Consider the following 21087-nt stretch of genomic DNA (forward strand, 5'->3'; position numbering starts at 1 on the left):
GGGGAGGAGCTGATGTTCCGGTTTCAGGGTCTTGCAGGCACAGACCCGGGGAGGAGCCGGTGTTCCGGTTTTAGGATCTTGCAGCCGCAGACCTGTGGAGGTGCGGATGTTCCTGTTTGAGGGTTTTGCAGCCGCAGACCCGGGGAGGAGCCGATGTTCTAGACTGAGGGTCGTGCAGACGCAGACCCGGAGAGGAGCCGATGTTGTAGTTTGAGGATCTTGCAGCCGCAGACCCTAAGAGGAGCCGGTGTTCCAGTTTGAGGTTCGTGCAGCCAAAAACCCGGGGAGGAGCAGATGTTCCAGTTTGAGGGTCGTGCAGCCACAGACCAAGGGAGGAGCTGATGTTCCAGTTTGAGGGTCGTGCAGCCACATTCCCGGAGAGGAGCTGATGATCCAGTTTGAGGGTCGTGCAGCCGCAGACCCAGGGAGGCACTGATGTTCCGGTTTGTGGGTCGTGCAGCCGCGGACCCGGGGAGGAGCTGATGTTCCCGTTTGGGGGTCTTGAAGCCGCAGACCTGGGAAGGAGCTGATGTTCCCGTTTGGGAGTATTGCAGCCGCAGACCCGGGGAGGAGCTGATGTTCCGGTTTTAGGGCCTTTGCTGCCACAGACCTGGGGAGCAGCTGATGTTCCGCTTTGGGGGTCTTGCAGCCGCAGACCCGGGGAGGAGCTGATGTTCCGGTTTGGGGGTCTTGCAGCCGCAGACCCGGGTAAGAGCTGATGTTCCGGTTTGAGGGTGGTGCAGCCATGGACCCGAGGAAGAGCTGATGCTCCGGTTTCTGGGTCTTGCAGCCGCGGATGCAGGGAGGAGCTCAGGTTCCGGTTTGAGGATGGTGCAGCCGCGCACCGGTGGAGGAGCTGATATTCCGGTTTGAGGGTCTTGCATCTGCGGACCCGGGGAGGAGCTGAAGTTCCGGTTTGAGGGTCTTGCAGCTGCAGACTCGGGGAGGAGCTGATGTTCCGGATTGGGGGTCTTGCAGCCGCAGACCTGGGGAGGAGCTGATGTTCTGCTTTGAGGGTCTCGCAGCTGCAGACCAGGGAGGAGCTGATATTTGGGTTTGAGGGTCTTACAGCCCCGTGAAGTAGCTGATGTTCCAGTTGGACGGTCCTGCAGCCATGGACCTGGGGACGAGCTGATGTTCCGGTTTCAGGGTCTTGCAGCTGCGGACCCGGGGAGGAGCTGATGTTCTGGTTTGAGGGTCTTGAAGCCGCGGACCCGCGGAGGAGCTGATGTTCCGGTTTGAGGGTCTTGCAGCCACAGACCCTTGGAGGAGCTGATGTTCCAGTTTGAGGTTCTTGCAGCCGCGGACCAGGGAGGAGCTGATGTTCCGGTTTCAGGGTCTTGCAGCCGCAGACCCGTGGAGGCGCGGATGTTCCTGTTTGAGGGTTTTGCAGCCACAGACCCGGGGAGGTGCCAATGTTCTACATTGAAGGTCGTGCAGCCGCAGACCTGGGGAGGAGCGTATGTTCCGGTTTGAGGGTCTTGCAGCCGCAGACCTGGGGAGGAGCTGATGTTCCAGTTTGAGGGTCTTGCATCCGCAGTCCCGGGGAGGAGCTGATGTTTTGGTTTGGGGGTCTTGCAGCCATGGACCCGGGGAGGAGTCGATGTTCTGGTTTGAGGGTGGTGCAATCGCGGACCCGGGGAGGAGCTGATGTTCCGGTTTGAGGGTCTTGCATCCACAGACCAGCAGAGGAGATGATGTTCCAGTTTGAGGGTCGTGCAGCCGCAGGCCCGGCGAGGAGCTGATCTTCTTTGAGGGTCCTGCAGCCGCAGACCCGGGGAGGAGCTGATATTCTGGTTTGAGGGTCTTGCAGCCGCGGACCCGGGAGGAGCTGATGTTCTGGTTTGAGGGTCTTGCAGCTGCGGACCAGGGAGGAGCTGATGTTCCGGTTTAAGGGTCTTGCAGGCGCAGACCCGTGGAGGAGCTGATGTTCTGGTTTAAGGGTCTTGCAGGCGCAGACCCGGGGAGGAGCTGATGTTCCGGTTTTAGGGTCTTGCAGCTGCAGACCTGTGGAGGCGCGGATGTTCCTGTTTGAGGGTTTTGCAGCCGCAGACCCGGGGAGGAGCCGATGTTCTAGACTGAGGGTCGTGCAGACGCAGACCCGGAGAGGAGCCGATGTTGTAGTTTGAGGATCTTGCAGCCGCAGACCCTAAGAGGAGCCGGTGTTCCAGTTTGAGGTTCGTGCAGCCAAAAACCCGGGGAGGAGCCGATGTTCCAGTTTGAGGTTCGTGCAGCCACAGACCTAGGGAGGAGCTGATGTTCCAGTTTGAGGGTCGTGTAGCCGCAGACCCGGGGAAGAGCTGATGTTCCAGTTTGAGGGTTGTGCAGCCACATTCCCGGAGAGGAGCTGATGATCCAGTTTGAGGGTCGTGCAACCGCAGACACAGGGAAGAGCTGATGTTCCAGTTTGAGGGTCGTGCAGCCGCAGGCCCGGCGAGGAGCTGATCTGCTTTGAGGGTCGTGCAGCCGCAGACCCGGGGAGGAGCTGATGTTCCGGTTTGAGGGTCTTGCAGCCGCGGCCCCGAGGAGGTGCTGATGTTCCGGTTTGAGGGTCTTGCAGCCACGGACCCAGGGAGGAGCTGATGTTCCGGTTTGAGGGTCTTGCAGCTGCGGACCCGGGGAGGAGCTGACGTTCCAGTTTGAGGGTCTTGCAGCCGTGGACCAGGGAGGAGCGGATGTTCCGGTTTCAGGGTCTTGCAGCCGCAGACCCCTGGAGGCGCAGATGTTCCTGTTTGAGGGTTTTGTAGCTGCAGACCCAGAGAAGTGCCAATGTTCTACATTGAGGGTCGTGCAGCCGCAGACCTGGAGAGGAGCCGATGTTGTAGTTTGAGGATCTTGCAGCCGCAGACCCTGAGAGTCGCCGGTGTTTCAGTTTGAGGTTCGTGCAGCCGAAAACCCGGGGAGAAGCCGATGTTCCAGTTTGAGGATCTTGCAGCCGCAGACCCGGGGAAGAGCAGATATTCCAGTTTGAGGGTCATGCAGCCGCATTCCAGGGGAGGAGCTGATGTTCCAGTTTGAGGGTCGTGTACGCGCAGATCCGGGGAAGAGCTGATGTTCCAGTTTGAGGGTCGTGCAGCCACAGACCCGGGTAAGAGCTGATGTTCCGGTTTGAGGGTGGTGCAGCCATGGACCCGAGGAGGAGCTTCTGTTCTGGTTTCTGGGTCTTGCAGCCGCGGATCCAGGGAGGAGCTGATATTCCGGTTTGAGGGTCTTGCATCTGCGGACCCGGGGAGGAGCTGAAGTTCCGGTTTGAGCGTCTTGCAGCCGCAGACCCGGGGAGGAGCTGATGTTCCAGATTGGAGATCTTGCAGCCGCAGACCCGGGGAGGAGCTGATGTTCCCGTTTTGGTGTATTGCAGCCGCAGACCTGGGGAGGAGCTGATGTTCTGCTTTGAGGGTCTCGCAGCTGCAGACCAGGGAGGAGCTGATATTTGGGTTTGAGGGTCTTACAGACCCGTGAAGGAGCTGATGTTCCAGTTGTACGGTCCTGCAGCATGGACCTGGGGAGGAGCTGATGTTCCGGTTTCAGGGTCTTGCAGCTGCGGACCCGGGGAGGAGCTGATGTTCTGGTTTCAGGGTCTTGAAGCCGCGGACCCGCGGAGGAGCTGATGTTACCGGTTTGAGGGTCTTGCAGCCACGACCCTTGGAGCAGCTGATGTTCTGGTTTCAGGATATTGCAGCCGCAGACCTGGGGAGGAGCTGATGTTCCGGTTTGAGGGTCTTGCAGCCAGACCCGGGGAGGAGCTGATGTTCCGGTTTGGGGGTCTTGCAGCCACGGACCCGGGAGGAGCTGATGTTCCGTTTTGAGGGTGGTGCAATCACGGACCCGGGGAAGGAGCTGATGTTCCGGTTTGAAGGTCTTGCAGCCGCGGACCTGGGGAGGAGCTGATGTTCCAGTTTGAGGGTCTTGCAGCCGCGGATCTGGGGAGGAGCTGATGTTCTGGTTTGAGGGTCTTGTAGCCGCGCACCAGGGAGGAGCTGATGTTCTGGTTTCAGGGTCTTGCAGCCGCAGACCCGTGGAGGCGCGGATGTTCCTGTTTGAGGGTATTGCAGCCGCAGACCCGGGGAGGTGCGAATGTTCAAGATTGAGGGTCGTGCAGCCACAGACCTGGAGAGGAGCCGATGTTGTAGTTTGAGGATCTTGCAGCCAAAGACCCTGAGAGGCGCCGGTGTTTCGGTTTGAGGTTCGTGCAGCTGAAAACTCGGGGAGGAGCCAATGTTCCAGTTTGAGGGTAGTGCAGCCGCAGACCGGGGAAGAGCAGATATTCCAGTTTGAGGGTCGTGCAGCTGCATTCCAGGGGAGGAGCTGATGTTCCAGTTTGAGGGTCGTGTACCCGCAGATCCATGGAAGAGCTGATGTTCCAGTTTGAGGGTCGTGCAACCGCAGACCAGGGGAGGAGCTGATGTTCCAGTTTGAGGGTCGTGTACCCGCAGATCCGGGAAAGATCTGATGTTCCAGTTTGAGGGTCGTGCAGCCACATTCCCGGAGAGGAGCTGATGATCCAGTTTGAGGGTCGTGCAACCGCAGACACGGGGAAGAGCTGATGTTCCAGTTTGAGGGTCGTGCAGCCGCAGGCCCGGCGAGGAGCTGATCTGCTTTGAGGGTCGTGCAGCCGCAGACCCGGGGAGGAGCTGATGTTCCGGTTTGAGGGTCTTGCAGCCACGGACCCGGGGAGGAGCTGATGTTCCGGTTTGAGGGTCTTGCAGCTGCGGACCCGGGGAGGAGCTGATGTTCCGGTTTGACGGTCTTGCAGCCGCAAACCCAGGGAGGAGCTGACGTTCCAGTTTGAGGGTCTTGCAGCCGTGGACCAGGGAGGAGCGGATGTTCCGGTTTCAGGGTCTTGCAGCCGCAGACCCGTGGAGGCGCGGATGTTCCTGTTTGAGGGTTTTGTAGCTGCAGACCCAGAGAAGTGCCAATGTTCTACATTGAGGGTCGTGCAGCCGCAGACCTGGAGAGGAGCCGATGTTGTAGTTTGAGGATCTTGCAGCCGCAGACCCTGAGAGGCGCCGGTGTTTCAGTTTGAGGTTCGTGCAGCCGAAAACCCGGGGAGAAGCCGATGTTCCAGTTTGAGGGTAGTGCAGCCGCAGACCCGGGAAGAGCAGATATTCCAGTTTGAGGGTCGTGCAGCCGCATTCCAGGGGAGGAGCTGATGTTCCAGTTTGGGGGTCGTGTACGCGCAGATCCAGGGAAGAGCTGATGTTCCAGTTTGAGGGTCGTGCAGCCACAGACCCGGGTAAGAGCTGATGTTCCGGTTTGAGGGTGGTGCAGCCATGGACCCGAGGAGGAGCTTCTGTTCTGGTTTCTGGGTCTTGCAGCCGCGGATCCATGGAGGAGCTCATGTTCTGGTTTGAGGATGATGCAGCCGAGACCGGTGGAGGAGCTGATATTCCGGTTTGAGGGTCTTGTATCTGCGGACCCGGGGAGGAGCTGAAGTTCCGGTTTGAGGGTGTTGCAGCCGCAGACCCGGGGAGGAGCTGATGTTCCGGATTGGGGGTCTTGCAGCCACAGATCCGGGGAGGAGCTGATGTTCCCGTTTTGGAGTATTGCAGCCGCAGACCTGGGGAGGAGCTGATGTTCTGCTTTGAGGGTCTCGCAGCTGCAGACCAGGGAGGAGCTGATATTCGGGTTTGAGGGTCTTACAGACCCGTGAAGGAGCTGATGTTCCAGTTGGACGGTCCTGCAGCCATGGACCTGGGGAGAAGCTGATGTTCTGGTTTCAGGGTCTTGCAGCTGCGGACCCGGGGAGGAGCTGATGTTCTTGTTTGAGGGTCTTGAAGCCGCGGACCCGCGGAGGAGCTGATGTTCTGGTTTGAGGGTCTTGCAGCCGCAGACCCGGGGAGGAGCTGATGTTCCAGTTTGGGGGTCTTGCAGCCACGGACCCGGGGAGGAGCTGATGTTCCGGTTTGAGGGTGGTGCAATCACGGACCCGGGGAGGAGCTGATGTTCCGGTTTGAAGGTCTTGCAACCGCGGACCCGAGGAGGTGCTGATTTTCTGGTTTGAGGGTCTTGCAGCCGCGGACCTGGGGAGGAGCTGATGTTCCAGTTTTGAGGGTCTTGCAGCCGGGATCTGGGGAGGAGCTGATGTTCCAGTTTGAGGGTCTTGCAGCTGCGGACCTGGGGAGGAGCTGATGTTCCGGTTTGACGGTCTTGCAGCCGCAAACCCCGGGAGGAGCTGATGTTCCAGTTTGAGGGTCGTGCAGCCGCAGACCCAGGGAGGCGCTGATTTTCCAATTTGAGGGTCGTGCAGCCGCAGACCTGGGGAGGAGCTGATGTTCCAGTTTGAGGGTCTTGCATCTGCAGACCAGCGGAGGAGCTGATGTTCCAGTTTGAGGGTCGTGCAGCCTCAGGCCCGGCGAGGAGCTGATCTGCTTTGAGGGTCGTGCAGCCGCTGATGCGGGGAGGAGCTGATGTTCCGGTTTGAGGGTCTTGCAGCCGCGGACCCGCGAAGGAGCTGATGTTCCGTCTTGAGGGTCTTGCAGCCGCAGACCTGGGGAGGAGCTGATGTTCCGGTTTGAGGGTCTTGCAGCTGCAGACCCGGGAAGGAGCTGATGTTCCGGATTGAGGGTCTTGTAGCCGCAGAGTTGGGGAAGTGCTGATGTTCCAGATTGAGGCTGTTGCAACCACAGACCCGGCGAGGAGCTGATGTTCCAGTTTGAGGGTCGTGTAGCTGCAGACCCGGGAAGAGCTGATGTTCCAGTTTGAGGGTCATGCAGCGGAGATCTGGGGAGGCGCTGATGTTCCAATTTGAGGGTCGTGCAGCCGCAGACCTGTGGAGGAGCTGATGTTCCGGTTTGAGGGTCTTGCGGCTGCAGACCCAGGCAGGAGCTGATGTTCCGGTTTCAGGGTCTTGCAGCCGCAGACCCGTGGAGGCGCGGATGTTCCTGTTTGAGGGTTTTGCAGCCACAGACCCGGGGAGGTGCCAATGTTCTACATTGAAGGTCGTGCAGCCGCAGACCCTGGGGAGGAGCGTATGTTCCGGTTTGAGGGTCTTGCAGCCGCAGACCTGGGGAGGAGCTGATGTTCCAGTTTGAGGGTCTTGCATCCGCAGTCCCGGGGAGAGCTGATGTTTTGGTTTGGGGTCTTGCAGCCATGGACCCGGGGAGGAGTCGATGTTCTGGTTTGAGGGTGGTGCAATCGCGGACCCGGGGAGGAGCTGATGTTCCGGTTTGAGGGTCTTGCATCCACAGACCAGCAGAGGAGATGATGTTCCAGTTTGAGGGTCGTGCAGCCGCAGGCCCGGCGAGGAGCTGATCTTCTTTGAGGGTCCTGCAGCCGCAGACCCGGGGAGGAGCTGATATTCTGGTTTGAGGGTCTTGCAGCCGCGGACCCGGGGAGGAGCTGATGTTCTGGTTTGAGGGTCTTGCAGCTGCGGACCAGGGAGGAGCTGATGTTCCGGTTTAAGGGTCTTGCAGGCGCAGACCCGTGGAGGAGCTGATGTTCTGGTTTTAGGGTCTTGCAGGCGCAGACCCGGGGAGGAGCTGATGTTCCGGTTTTAGGGTCTTGCAGCTGCAGACCTGTGGAGGCGCGGATGTTCCTGTTTGAGGGTTTTGCAGCCGCAGACCCGGGGAGGAGCCGATGTTCTAGACTGAGGGTCGTGCAGACGCAGACCGGAGAGGAGCCGATGTTGTAGTTTGAGGATCTTGGCAGCCGCAGACCCTAAGAGGAGCCGGTGTTCCAGTTTGAGGTTCGTGCAGCCAAAAACCCGGGGAGGAGCCGATGTTCCAGTTTGAGGTTCGTGCAGCCACAGACCTAGGGAGGAGCTGATGTTCCAGTTTGAGGGTCGTGTAGCCGCAGACCCGGGGAAGAGCTGATGTTCCAGTTTGAGGGTTGTGCAGCCACATTCCCGGAGAGGAGCTGATGATCCAGTTTGAGGGTCGTGCAACCGCAGACACAGGGAAGAGCTGATGTTCCAGTTTGAGGGTCGTGCAGCCGCAGGCCCGGCGAGGAGCTGATCTGCTTTGAGGGTCGTGCAGCCGCAGACCCGGGGAGGAGCTGATGTTCCGGTTTGAGGGTCTTGCAGCCGCGGCCCCGAGGAGGTGCTGATGTTCCGGTTTTGAGGGTCTTGCAGCCACGGACCCAGGGAGGAGCTGATGTTCCGGTTTGAGGGTCTTGCAGCTGCGGACCCGGGGAGGAGCTGACGTTCCAGTTTGAGGGTCTTGCAGCCGTGGACCAGGGAGGAGCGGATGTTCCGGTTTCAGGGTCTTGCAGGCCGCAGACCCTGGAGGCGCAGATGTTCCTGTTTGAGGGTTTTGTAGCTGCAGACCCAGAGAAGTGCCAATGTTCTACATTGAGGGTCGTGCAGCCGCAGACCTGGAGAGGAGCAGATGTTGTAGTTTGAGGATCTTGCAGCCGCAGACCCTGAGAGTCGCCGGTGTTTCAGTTTGAGGTTCGTGCAGCCGAAAACCCGGGGAGAAGCCGATGTTCCAGTTTGAGGATCTTGCAGCCGCAGACCCGGGGAAGAGGAGATATTCCAGTTTGAGGGTCATGCAGCCGCATTCCAGGGGAGGAGCTGATGTTCCAGTTTGAGGGTCGTGTACGCGCAGATCCGGGGAAGAGCTGATGTTCCAGTTTTGAGGGTCGTGCAGCCACAGACCCGGGTAAGAGCTGATGTTCCGGTTTGAGGGTGGTGCAGCCATGGACCCGAGGAGGAGCTTCTGTTCTGGTTTCTGGGTCTTGCAGCCGCGGATCCAGGGAGGAGCTGATATTCCGGTTTGAGGGTCTTGCATCTGCGGACCCGGGGAGGAGCTGAAGTTCCGGTTTGAGCGTCTTGCAGCCGCAGACCCGGGGAGGAGCTGATGTTCCAGATTGGAGATCTTGCAGCCGCAGATCCGGGGAGGAGCTGATGTTCCCGTTTTGGAGTATTGCAGCCGCAGACCTGGGGAGGAGCTGATGTTCTGCTTTGAGGGTCTCGCAGCTGCAGACCAGGGAGGAGCTGATATTTGGGTTTGAGGGTCTTACAGACCCGTGAAGGAGCTGATGTTCCAGTTGTACGGTCCTGCAGCCATGGACCTGGGGAGGAGCTGATGTTCCGGTTTCAGGGTCTTGCAGCTGCGGACCCGGGGAGGAGCTGATGTTCTGGTTTCAGGGTCTTGAAGCCGCGGACCCGCGGAGGAGCTGATGTTACCGGTTTGAGGGTCTTGCAGCCACAGACCCTTGGAGCAGCTGATGTTCTGGTTTCAGGATATTGCAGCCGCAGACCTGGGGAGGAGCTGATGTTCCGGTTTGAGGGTCTTGCAGCCACAGACCCGGGGAGGAGCTGATGTTCCGGTTTGGGGGTCTTGCAGCCACGGACCCGGGGAGGAGCTGATGTTCCGTTTTGAGGGTGGTGCAATCACGGACCCGGGAGGAGCTGATGTTCCGGTTTGAAGGTCTTGCAGCCGCGGACCTGGGGAGGAGCTGATGTTCCAGTTTGAGGGTCTTGCAGCCGCGGATCTGGGGAGGAGCTGATGTTCTGGTTTGAGGGTCTTGTAGCCGCGCACCAGGGAGGAGCTGATGTTCTGGTTTCAGGGTCTTGCAGCCGCAGACCCGTGGAGGCGCGGATGTTTCCTGTTTGAGGGTTTTGCAGCCGCAGACCCGGGGAGGTGCGAATGTTCTACATTGAGGGTCGTGCAGCCACATACCCGGAGAGGAGCCGATGTTGTAGTTTGAGGATCTTGCAGCCAAAGACCCTGAGAGGCGCCGGTGTTTCGGTTTGAGGTTCGTGCAGCTGAAAACTCGGGGAGGAGCCAATGTTCCAGTTTGAGGGTAGTGCAGCCGCAGACCCGGGGAAGAGCAGATATTCCAGTTTGAGGGTCGTGCAGCTGCATTCCAGGGGAGGAGCTGATGTTCCAGTTTGAGGGTCGTGTACCCGCAGATCCATGGAAGAGCTGATGTTCCAGTTTGAGGGTCGTGCAACCGCAGACCAGTGGAGGAGCGGATGTTCCTGTTTGAGGGTCGTGTACCCGCAGATCCGGGAAAGATCTGATGTTCCAGTTTGAGGGTCGTGCAGCCACATTCCCGGAGAGGAGCTGATGATCCAGTTTGAGGGTCGTGCAACCGCAGACACGGGGAAGAGCTGATGTTCCAGTTTGAGGGTCGTGCAGCCGCAGGCCCGGCGAGGAGCTGATCTGCTTTGAGGGTCGTGCAGCCGCAGACCCGGGGAGGAGCTGATGTTCCGGTTTGAGGGTCTTGCAGCCGCGGACCCGGGGAGGAGCTGATGTTCCGGTTTGAGGGTCTTGCAGCTGCGGACCCGGGGAGGAGCTGATGTTCCGGTTTGACGGTCTTGCAGCCGCAAACCCAGGGAGGAGCTGACGTTCCAGTTTGAGGGTCTTGCAGCCGTGGACCAGGGAGGAGCGGATGTTCCGGTTTCAGGGTCTTGCAGCCGCAGACCCGTGGAGGCGCGGATGTTCCTGTTGAGGGTTTTGTAGCTGCAGACCCAGAGAAGTGCCAATGTTCTACATTGAGGGTCGTGCAGCCGCAGACCTGGAGAGGAGCCGATGTTGTAGTTTGAGGATCTTGCAGCCGCAGACCCTGAGAGTCGCCGGTGTTTCAGTTTGAGGTTCGTGCAGCCGAAAACCCGGGGAGAAGCCGATGTTCCAGTTTGAGGGTAGTGCAGCCGCAGACCCGGGGAAGAGCAGATATTCCAGTTTGAGGGTCGTGCAGCCGCATTCCAGGGGAGGAGCTGATGTTCCAGTTTGGGGTCGTGTACGCGCAGATCCAGGGAAGAGCTGATGTTCCAGTTTGAGGGTCGTGCAGCCACAGACCCGGGTAAGAGCTGATGTCCGGTTTGAGGGTGGTGCAGCCATGGACCCGAGGAGGAGCTTCTGTTCTGGTTTCTGGGTCTTGCAGCCGCGGATCCATGGAGGAGCTCATGTTCTGGTTTGAGGATGATGCAGCCGCAGACCGGTGGAGGAGCTGATATTCCGGTTTGAGGGTCTTGTATCTGCGGACCCGGGGAGGAGCTGAAGTTCCGGTTTGAGGGTGTTGCAGCCGCAGACCCGGGGAGGAGCTGATGTTCCGGATTGGGGGTCTTGCAGCCACAGATCCGGGGAGGAGCTGATGTTCCCGTTTTGGAGTATTGCAGCCGCAGACCTGGGGAGGAGCTGATGTTCTGCTTTGAGGGTCTCGCAGCTGCAGACCAGGGAGGAGCTGATATTCGGGTTTGAGGGTCTTACAGACCCGTGAAGGAGCTGATGTTCCAGTTGGACGGTCCTGCAGCCATGGACCTGGGGAGAAGCTGATGTTCTGGTTTCAGGGTCTTGCAGCTGCGGACCCGGGGAGGAGCTGATGTTCTTGTTTGAGGGTCTTGAAGCCGCGGACCCGCGGAGGAGCTGATGTTCTGGTTTGAGGGTCTTGCAGCCGCAGACCCGGGGAGGAGCTGATGTTCCAGTTTGGGGGTCTTGCAGCCACGGACCCGGGGAGGAGCTGATGTTCCGGTTTGAGGGTGGTGCAATCACGGACCCGGGGAGGAGCTGATGTTCCGGTTTGAAGGTCTTGCAACCGCGGACCCGAGGAGGTGCTGATTTTCTGGTTTGAGGGTCTTGCAGCCGCGGACCTGGGGAGGAGCTGATGTTCCAGTTTTGAGGGTCTTGCAGCCGCGGATCTGGGGAGGAGCTGATGTTCCAGTTTGAGGGTCTTGCAGCTGCGGACCTGGGAGGAGCTGATGTTCCGGTTTGACGGTCTTGCAGCCGCAAACCCCGGGAGGAGCTGATGTTCCAGTTTGAGGGTCGTGCAGCCGCAGACCCAGGGAGGCGCTGATTTTCCAATTTGAGGGTCGTGCAGCCGCAGACCGGGGGAGGAGCTGATGTTCCAGTTTGAGGGTCTTGCATCTGCAGACCAGCGGAGGAGCTGATGTTCCAGTTTGAGGGTCGTGCAGCCTCAGGCCCGGCGAGGAGCTGATCTGCTTTGAGGGTCGTGCAGCCGCTGATGCGGGGAGGAGCTGATGTTCCGGTTTGAGGGTCTTGCAGCCGCGGACCCGCGAAGGAGCTGATGTTCCGTCTTGAGGGTCTTGCAGCCGCAGACCTGGGGAGGAGCTGATGTTCCGGTTTGAGGGTCTTGCAGCTGCAGACCCGGGAAGGAGCTGATGTTCCGGATTGAGGGTCTTGTAGCCGCAGAGTTGGGGAAGTGCTGATGTTCCAGATTGAGGCTGTTGCAACCACAGACCCGGCGAGGAGCTGATGTTCCAGTTTGAGGGTCGTGAAGCCGCAGACCCGGGGAAGAGCTGATGTTCCAGTTTGAGGGTCATGCAGCGGAGATCTGGGGAGGCGCTGATGTTCCAATTTGAGGGTCGTGCAGCCGCAGACCTGTGGAGGAGCTGATGTTCCGGTTTGAGGGTCTTGCGGCTGCAGACCCAGGCAGGAGCTGATGTTCCGGTTTCAGGGTCTTGCAGGCGCAGACACGGGGAGGAGCTGATATTCCGGTTTGAGGGTCTTGAGGCCGCAGACCCGGGGAGGAGCTGATGTTCCGGTTTGAGGGTCTTGCAGCCGCAGACCCGGGGAGGCACTGGTTTTCCAATTTGAGGGTCCTGCAGCCGCAGACCTGGGGAGGAGCTGCTTTTCCGGTTTGGGGGTCTTGCAGCAGCGGACCAGGGGAGGAGCTGATATTCCAGTTTGAGGGTCGTGTAGCTACAGACCCGGTGAGGAGCTGATGTTTTGCTTTGAGGGTCGTTCATCTGCAGACCCGGGGAGGAGCTGATGTTCCGGTTTGGGGGTCTTGTAGCCGCGGACCCGGGTAAGAACTGATATTCCGGCGTGGGGGTCTTGCAGTCGCGGACCCGGGGAGATGTTGATGTTCCGGTTTGAGGGTGGTGCAGCCACGGACCCGGGGAGGAGCTGATGTTCCCATTTGAGGGTCTTGCAGCCGCGGACCCGGGGAGGAGCCGATGTTGTAGTTTGAGGATCTTGCAGCCGCAGACCCTGAGAGGCGCCAGTGTTCCAGTTTGAGGTTCATGCAGCCGAAATCCCTGGGGTGGAAGCGATGTTCCATTTTGAGGGTCGTGCAGCCGCAGACCCGGGGAAGAGCTGATGTTCCAGTTTCAGGGTCGTGTAGCTGCAGACCTGGGGAAGAGCTGATGTTCCAGTTTCAGGGTCGTTCAGCCGCAGACCAGGGGAGGAGCTGATGTTCCAGTTTGAGGGTCGTGCAGCGGCAGACACGGGGAGGCGCTGATGTTCCAATTTGAGGGTCGTGCAGCCGCAGACCCGGGGAGGAGCTGATGTTCCGGATTGAGGGTCTTGCAGCCACAGACCCGGAAAGGAGCTGATGTTCCGGTTTGAGAGTCTTGCAGCCGCGGAGCCGTGGAGGAGCAGATGTTCCGGTTTGAGGGTCTTGCAGCCGCGACTCAGGAAGGAGCTGGTGTTCCGATTTGAGGGTTTTGCAGCCGCGGACCCGGGGACGAGGTGATGTTCCTGTTTCGGGGTCTTGCAGCCGCGGACCCGGGGAGGAGCTGATGTTCCGCTTTGGGCGCCTTGCAGCCGCAGACCCGGTGAGGAGCTGATGTTCCGCTTTGAGGGTCTCGCAGCCCGAGACCAGGGAGGAGCTGATGTTCGGGTTTGAGGGTCTTACAGACCCGAGGAGGAGCTGATGTTCCGGTTTGAGGGTCTTGCAGCCGCAGACCCGTGGAGGAGCTGATGTTGCGATTGGACGGTCCTACAGCTGCGGACGCGGGCAGGAGCTCATGTTCCGGTTTGGGCGTCTTGTAGCCTTGGACCCAGGGAGGAGCTGATGTTCCGGTTGGAGGGTCTTACAGCCGCAGACCCGTGGAGGAGCTGATGTTGCGGTTTGAGGGTTTTTTTTTTTTTGGTTAGAAATAATTTAATTCAACTTCCTTTGATTTACATATGAAAAGATTGAAATTTATCCAAGGCCACACAGGTAATGTTTAGAATCCAGAACGACAATTGGATTTTCTGCTTTCCAGGATCTTTAGCTCATCTTTCTTCCTTTCTACTTATGTATAATGCAGGAGCTGGGAAGTAGAGGTCTTTTAACTCTGCTTTGTTGTCGCTGGGTTGGTTGGTCTGTTGTATTTTTCATATGTTTCCCCATGTTGGCCATGCTGGTCGCGAATTCCAAGCCTGAAGTGATCAACCCGCCTCGGCCTCCCAGAGCGCCGGGACTACAGGTGTGAGCCACCACGTCGAGCCCCCACATTGCTTCTGGCCCCCGTGTTAGACCACCCAGACGGGGGGTTGGGCAGAGGCACTCCGCACATCCCAGACGGGGCAGCCGGGCAGAGGCGCTCCTCACTTCCCAGACGGGGCGGCCGGGCAGAGGCACTCCTCACTTCCCAGACGGGGCAGCCGGGCAAAGGCACTCCTCACTTCTTCCCAGACGGGGCGGCCGGGCAGAGGTGCTCCTCACTTCCCAGACGGGGCGGCCAGGCAGAGGCGCTCCTCACTTCCCAGACGGGGCGGCCGGGCAAAGGCACTCCTCACTTCCCAGACGGGGCGGCCGGGCAGAGGCGCTCCTCACTTCCCAGACGGGGCGGCCGGGCAGAGGCGCTCCTCACTTCCCAGACGATGGGTGGCCGGGCAGAGGCGCTCCTCACTTCCCAGAAGATGGGTGGCCGGGCAGAGGCCCTCCTCACTTCCCAGATGATGGGTGGCCGGGCAGAGGCGCTCCTCACTTCCCAGACGATGGGTGGGCGGGCAGAGGCTCTCCTCACTTCCCTGACTGGGCAGCCGGGCAGAGACGCTCCTCACTTCTTCCCAGATGATGCGTGGCCGGGCAGAGGCGCTCCTCACTTCCCAGAGGATGGGTGGCAGGGCAGAAGCGCCCCTCACTTCCCAGACGATGGGTGGCCGGGGAGAGGCGCTCCTCACTTCCCAGACGATGGGTGGCCGGCAGAGGCGCTCCTCACTTCCCAGACGGGGCGGCCGGGCAGAGGCGCTCCTCACTTCCCAGACGATGGGTGGCCGGGCAGAGGCGCTCCTCACTTCCCTGACTGGGCAGCCGGGCAGAGACGCTCCTCACTTCCCAGACGGGGCGGCCGGGCAGAGGCACCCCTCACTCCCCACACGGGGCGGCCGGGCAGAGGCGCCCCTCACTCCCCAGACGGGGCGGCCGGACACAGGCGCCCCTCACTCCCCAGACGGGCGGCCGGGCAGAGGCGCCCCTCACTCCCCAGACGGGGCGGCCGGGCAGAGGCGCCCCTCACTCCCCAGACGGGGCGGCCGGGCAGAGGCGCCCCTCACTCCCCAGACGGGGCGGCCGGGCAGAGGCGCCCCTCACTCCCCAGACGGGGCGGCCGGGCAGAGGCGCCCCTCACTCCCCAGACGGGGGCCGGGCGGGCCCCTCACCCCCGCGGGGCCGGCAGAGGCGCCCCTCACTCCCCAGACGGGGCGGCCGGGCAGAGGCGCCCCTCACTCCCCAGACGGGGCGGCCGGGCAGAGGCGCCCCTCACTCCCCAGACGGGGCGGCCGGGCAGAGGCGCCCCTCACTCCCCAGACGGGGCGGCCGGCAGAGGGCCCCTCACTCCCCAGCCGGGGCGGCCGGGCAGAGGGCCCCTCACTCCCCAGCCGGGGCGGCCGGGCAGAGGGCCCCTCACTCCCCAGCCGGGGCGGCCGGGCAGAGGCGCCCCTCACTCCCCAGCCGGGGCGGCCCGGCAGAGGGGCCCCTCACTCCCCAGCCGGGGCGGCCGGGCAGAGGGGCCCCTCACTCCCCAGCCGGGGCGGCCGGGCAGAGGCGCCCCTCACTCCCCAGCCGGGGCGGCCGGGCAGAGGCGCCCCTCACTCCCCAGCCGGGGCGGCCGGGCAGAGGCGCCCCTCACTCCCCAGACGGGGCGGCCGGGCAGAGGCGCCCCTCACTCCCCAGGCGGGGCGGCCGGGCAGAGGCGCCCCTCACTCCCCAGGCGGGGCGGCCGGGCAGAGGCGCTCCTCACTTCCCAGACGATGGGTGGCCGGGCAGAGGCGCCCCTCACTTCCCAGACGATGGGTGGCCGGGCAGAGGCGCTCCTCACTTCCCAGACGATGGGTGGCCGGGCAGAGGCGCTCCTCACTTCCCAGACGGGGAGGCCGGGCAGAGGCGCCCCTCACTTCCCAGACGGGGCGGCCGGGCAGAGGAGCTCCTCACTTCCCAGACGGGACGGCCGGGCAGAGGCGCTCCTCAACCGTCGTCTGGGAAGTGAGGAGCGCCTCTGCCTGGCCACCCATCGCCTGGGAAGTGAGGAGCGCCTCTGCCCAGCCGCCACCCCGTCTGGGAAGTGAGGAGTGTCTCTGCCCGGCCGCCCCATCTGGGAAGTGAGGAGCGCCTCTGCCCGGTCACCCCGTCTGGGGAGAAGTGAGGAGCGCCTCTGCCCGGCCACCCATCGTCTGGGAAGTGAGGGGCGCCTGTGTCCGGCCACACATCGTCTGAGAAGTGAGTAGCGCCTCTGCCCGGCCACCCATCGTCTGGGAAGTGAGGAGCGCCTCTGCGCGGCCGCCCCATCTGGGAAGTGAGGAGTGCCTCTGCCCGGCCACCCCATCTGGGAAGTGAGGAGCGCGTCTGCCCGGCCGCCCCATCTGGGAAGTGAGGAGTGCCTTTGCCCGGCCACTCATCGTCTGGGAAGTGAGGAGCACCTGTGCCCGGCCACCCATCGTCTGGGAAGTGAGGAGCACCTGTGCCCGGCCACCCATCGTCTGGGAAGTGAGGAGCGCCTCTGCCCGGCCGCCCCATCTGGGAAGTGAGGAGCGCCTCTGCCCGGCCACCCATCGTCTGGGAAGTGGGGAGCGCCTCTGCCTGGCCGCCCCGTCTGAGAAGTGAGGAGCGCCTCTGCCTGGCCACCCATCGTCTGGGAAGTGAGGGGCGCCTCTGCCCGGCCACCCATCGTCTGGGAAGTGAGGAGCGCCTCTGCCCGGCCGCCCCATCTGGGAAGTGAGGAGCGCCTCTGCCCGGCTGCCCCGTCTGGGAAGTGAGGAGCGCCTCTGCCCGGCCACCCATCGTCTGGGAAGTGGGGAGCGCCCCTGCCTGGCCGCCCCATCTGGGAAGTGAGGAGCGCGTCTGCCCGGCCGCCCCATCTGGGAAGTGAGGAGCGCCTCTGCCTGGCCACCCATCGTCTGGGAGGTGAGGGGCGCCTGTGCCCGGCCACCCATCGTCTGGGAAGTGAGGAACACCTGTGCCTGGCCGCCCCATTTGGGAAGTGAGGAGCGCCTCTGCCCGGCCACCCATCGTCTGGGAAGTGAGGAGCGCCTCTGCCCGGCCGCCCCATCTGGGAAGTGAGGAGCGCCTCTGCCCGGCTGCCCCATCTGGGAAGTGAGGAGCGCCTCTGCCCAGCCACCCATCGTGTGGGAAGTGAGGAGCGCCTCTGCCTGGCTGCCCCGTCTGGGAAGTGAGGAGCGCCTGTGCCCGGCCACCCATCGTCTGAGAAGGGAGGAGCACCTTTGACTGGACGCCCCATCTGGGAAGTGAGTAGCGCCTCTGCCCGGCCACCCATCGTCTGGGAAGTGAGGAGCGCCTCTGCGCGGCCACCCCTTCTGGGAAGTGAGGAGCGCCTCTGCCCGGCCACCCATTGTCTGGGAAGTGAGGAGCGCCTCTGCCCGGCCGCCCCGTCTGGGAAGAAATGAGGAGCGCCTCTGCCCGGCCATCCATCATCTGGGAAGTGAGGAGCGCCTCTGCCCGGCCACCCCGTCTGGGAAGTGAGGAGCGCGTCTGCCCGGCCGCCCCATCTGGGAAGTGAGGAGCGCCTCTGCCCGGCCACCCATCGTCTGGGAAGTGAGGAGCGCCTGTTCCCGGCCACCCATCGTCTGGGAAGTGAGGAGTGCGTCTGCCCAGTCACCCATCGTCTGGGAAGTGAGGAGCGCCTCTGCCCGGCCGCCCCATCTGGGAAGTGAGGAGCGCCTCTGCCCGGCTGCCCCGTCTGGGAAGTGAGGAGCGCCTCTGCCCAGCCACCCATCGTCTTGGAAGTGAGGAACGCCTCTGCCCGGCCGCCCCATCTGGGAAGTGAGGAGCGCCTCTGCCCGGCCGCCCCGTCTGGGAATTGAGGAGCGCCTCTGCCTGGCCACCCATCGTCTGGGAAGTGAGGAGCGCCTCTGCCCGGCCGCCCCATCTGGGAAGTGAGGAGCGCCTCTGCCCGGCCGCCCCGTCTGGGAAGAAGTGAGGAACTCCTCTGTCTGGCCACCCATGGTCTGGGAAGTGAGGAGCGCCTCTGCCCGGCCGCCCCGTCTGGGAAGTGAGGAGCGCCTCTGCCGGGCCGCCCCGTCTGGGAAGTGAGGAGCTGTTTGAGGGTTTGCAGCCGCAGACCCGGGGAAGAGTTGATGTTCCGGTTTGAGGGTCTTGCAGCTGCAGACCCGGGGAGGCAGTGATGTTCCAATTTGAGGATCGTGCCGCCACCGACCCGGGGAGGAGCTGATGTTCCAGTTTGAGAGTCGTGCAGCTGCAGACCCGGGAAGGAGCTGACGTTCTGTTTTGAGTGTCGTGCAACCCCTGACCCGGGAGGGGCTGATGTTCCGGTTTGAGGGTGGTGCAGCCGCAGACCTGGCGAGGAGCTGATGTTCTGCTTTGAGGGTCGTGCAGCCGCAGACCCGGGGAGGAGCTGATGTTCCGGTTTGATGGTCGTGCAGCCGCAGACCCGGCGAGGAGCTGATGTTCTGGTTTTAGGGTGTTGCAGCCGCAGGCCCGGAGTGTAGCCGATGTTCTGCTTTGAGGGTCGTGCAGCCGGAGACCTGGCGAGGAGCTGATGTTCTGGTTTGAGGGTCTTGCAGCTGCAGACCTGGAGAGGACCTGATGTTGAGCTGATATTCCAGTTGCAGTTTGAGGGCCGGGTAGCTGATTTTCCAGTTTGAGGGCCGTGCAGCTGGAGACCTGGGAGGGAGCTGATGTTCCAGTTGTAGGGCTGTGCAGCTGGAGACCCGGGGGGAAGCTGATGTTGCAGTTGTAGGGCCGTGCTGCTGGAGACCTGGGGTGGAGCTGATGTTCCAGTTTGAGGGCCGTGCAGGATGACCCGGGGGGGAGCTGATGTTCAAGTTTGAGGTCTGTGCAGCTGGTGACCCGGGGGGAAGTGAGGAGCACCTCTGCCCGGCCGCCCCGCCTGGGAAGAAGTGAGGAGCGCCTCTGCCCGGCCACCCATCGTCTGGGAAGTGAGGAGCACCTCTGCCCGGCCACCAATCGTCTGGGAAGTGAGGAGCACCTCTGCCCCGCCGCCCCATTTGGGAAGTGAGGAGCGCCTCTGCCCGGCCACCCATCGTGTGGGAAGTGAGGAGCGCCTCTGCCCGGCCGCCCCATCTGGGAAGTGAGGAGCGCCTCACTTCCCGGGGGGAGCTGATGTTCCAGTTGTAGGGCTGTGCAGCTGGAGTCCCGCGGGGGAGCTGATGTTGCAGTTTGAGGGCCGTGCAGCAGGAGACCCGGCGGGGAGCTGATGTTCCAATTTGAGGGCTGTGCAGCTGGAGACCTGGCATTGAGCTGATATTCCAGTTTGAGGACCGTGCACCTGGAGACTCAGCGGGGAGTTGATGTTCCAGTTTGAGGGCCGTGCAGCTGGATACCCGGTGGGGAGCTGATGTTCCAGTTTGAGTGCCTTGCAGCTGGAGACCTGGTGGGGAGCCAGTGTTGCAGGTTGAGGGCCGTGGAACTGGAGACCCCGGGGGGAGCTGATGTTCCAGTTTGAGGGCTGTGTTGCTGGAGACCCAGCGGGGAGCTGATGTTGCAGTTTGAGGCGGTGCACCTGGAGGCCCAGGGGGAACTGATGTTGCAATTTGAGGGCCGTGCAGCTGGAGACCCTGTGGGGAGCTGATGTTCCTGTTTGAGAGCCATGCAGCTGGATATCTGGTGGTAAGCCGATGTTCCAGTTTGAGGGCCGTTCAGCTGGAGACCCGGCGGGGAGCTGATGTTCCGGTTTGGGGGTCTTGCAGCCGCAGACCCCGGGAGGAGCTGATGTTTCGGTGTGGGGGTCTTGCAGCCGCAGATCTGGGCAGCAGCTGATGTTCCGCTTTGGGGTTCTTGCAGCCGCAGACCCGGGGAGGAGCTGATGTTCCGGTTTGGTGGTCTTGCAGCCGTGGACCCGGGGAGGAGCTGATGTTTTGGTTTGGGGGTCTTGCAGCCGCAGACCCTGCGGTCAGCTGATCTTCCGGTTTGAGGGTCACGCAGCCGCAGACCTGGGGAGGAGCTGATGTTCCGGTTTGAGGGTCGTGCATCCGCATACGCAGAGAAGAGGTGATGTTCCAGTTTGAGAGTCGTGTAGCCACAGACCCAGGAAGGAGCTGATGTTCTGGTTTCACGGTCTTGCAGGCGCAGATTCGTGGAGGAGCTGATGTTCCGGTTTGAGGGTCATGCAGCCGCAGACCCAGGAAGGAGCTGATGTTCCGGTTTGAGGGTCGTGCAGCCGCAGTCCCGGGAAGGAGTTGATGTTCCGGTTTGAGGGTAGTGCAGCCGCTGACCCGGGCAGGGGCTGATGTTCCAGTTTGAGGGTCTTGCAGGCACACACCCAGGGAGGAGCTTATGTTCCGGTTTGAGGGTCGTGCAGCTGCAGACCCGGGGAGGAGCTGATGTTATGGTTTGGGGGTCTTGCAGCCCCAGACCCGGGGAGGAGCTGATGTTCCGGTTTGGGGATCTTGCAGCCGCAGACCTGGGGAGGAGCTGATGTTCCGGTTTGGGTGTCTTGCAGCCCCAGACCCGGGGAGGAGGTGATGTTCCCGTTTGGGGGTCTTGCAGCCGCAGACTTGGGGAGGAATTGATGTTCCGGTTTGAGGCTCTTGCAGCCACAGACCCAGGGAGGAGCTGATGTTCCGGTTTGAGGCTCTCGCAGCCACAGACCCGGGGAGGAGCTGATGTTCCAGTTTCAGGGTCTTTCGGGCGCAGACCCGGGGAGGAGCTGATGTTCCGGTTTGGGGGTCTTGCAGCCGCAGACCCGGGGAGGAGCTAATGTTCCGGTTTGAGAGTCATGCAGCCGCAGTCCCGGGAAGGAGCTGATGTTCCGGTTTGAGGGCCGTGCAGCCGCTGACCCGGGGAGGGGATGATGTTCCGGTTCTAGGGTCCTGCAGGCAGAGACCCAGGGAGGAGCTCATATTCCGGTTTGAGGGTCGTGCAGCCGCAGACCCGGGGAGGAGCTGATGTTCCGGTTTTGGGGTCTGGCAGCCGCAGACTCGGGGAGGAGCTGATATTCGGATTTGAGGGTCTCGGAGCCGCAGACACGGGGAGGAG

General features: G+C 62.1%; 1 pseudogene; it reads right to left on the minus strand.

Moving 5' to 3' along the window:
* Nucleotides 1-13315: 13315 nt before the first annotated feature.
* On the minus strand, nucleotides 13316-19970 carry LOC115833854 (annotated as a pseudogene).
* Between the last annotated feature and the right edge of the window lie 1117 nt (nucleotides 19971-21087).

This window comes from Nomascus leucogenys, unplaced genomic scaffold, assembly GCF_006542625.1.
Source record: "Nomascus leucogenys isolate Asia unplaced genomic scaffold, Asia_NLE_v1 000844F_81089_qpd_obj, whole genome shotgun sequence".
Classification (NCBI taxonomy): domain Eukaryota; kingdom Metazoa; phylum Chordata; class Mammalia; order Primates; family Hylobatidae; genus Nomascus; species Nomascus leucogenys.